Raw genomic sequence first — 1,082 nt, 5'->3', positions numbered from 1 at the left:
TTGGGTTTTCATAAATGGCTTTTACGAGATTGAAGTAGAGGCCATCTATTTCAATTTTCTGTAGGACTTTGAACATGAATGAGTGTTGGACTTTGTCAAAAGCCCTTTGTGCATCAATGGAGATGATCATGTGGTTTTTAGTTTTTGCTCTATTGATATAGTGTATTACATCTATAGATTTTTGAATATTGAGCCATCCTTGCATCACTGGGATGAATCCTACCTGGTCATGGTGTAAGATCTTCTTGATGATTTGCTGTATTCTACCTTGCTACGATTTTACTGAGGATTTTGGCATCTATGTTCATGAGGGAGATTGGACTGTAGTTCTCTTTCTTAGTTGTGTCTTTCCCTGGTTTTGGTATCAGCATAATACTTGCCTTCAGGAGTGATTTTGAGAGAATTGCTTCCTTTCAATTTCATGGAAGCGTTTGAGGAATATAGGGACTACATCTTCTGTAAATTTCTTGTAGAGTTCTGCTGTGAATACATCTGGACCTGGACTTTTCTTTGGGGGTAGGTTTTTTATTACATCTCATATTTCATTGGCTGTTATTGGGCCATTGAGAGTAATTATATCTTGTTGATTCAGTTGTGGTAATTTGTACATTTCTAGGAATTTGTCCATTATTTCTGTGTCTTCTATTCTGTGAGAGTAAAGATTCTCAAAGTAGCTATTGATAATTTTCTGAATTTCCACTGGGTCTGTGATAATTACACCCTTTCTATTCATTATTGCTCATATTTGAATTTTTTCTTTCCTCTTTTTGATGAGGTTAGCTAGGGGCATATCGATTTTATTTGATCTTTCAAAGAACCAGCTTTTTGCTTTTTTTAATTCTTTGGATTATTTTCTTCTACTCAATTAAATTAATTTCTGCTGTAATCTTTATGATTTATTCCCTTCTTTGGGCTCTGGGTTTGGTTTACTCTTCGTTTTGTAGTTGCTGAAGGTGCGGCATTAGGGTGTTTATTTGTTCCTGTTCTGTTTTCCTAATGTGTGAGTTCACAGCTATGAATTTCCCTCTGAGAACTGCTTTCATCATATCCCATAAATTACAACAAGTTATGCTTGAATTTTC

This window comes from Octodon degus, unplaced genomic scaffold (genome assembly GCF_000260255.1).
Source record: "Octodon degus isolate 3935 unplaced genomic scaffold, OctDeg1.0 scaffold00169, whole genome shotgun sequence".
In the NCBI taxonomy this organism is placed as follows: domain Eukaryota; kingdom Metazoa; phylum Chordata; class Mammalia; order Rodentia; family Octodontidae; genus Octodon; species Octodon degus.
Note: the sequence above shows the minus strand (reverse complement) of the source record.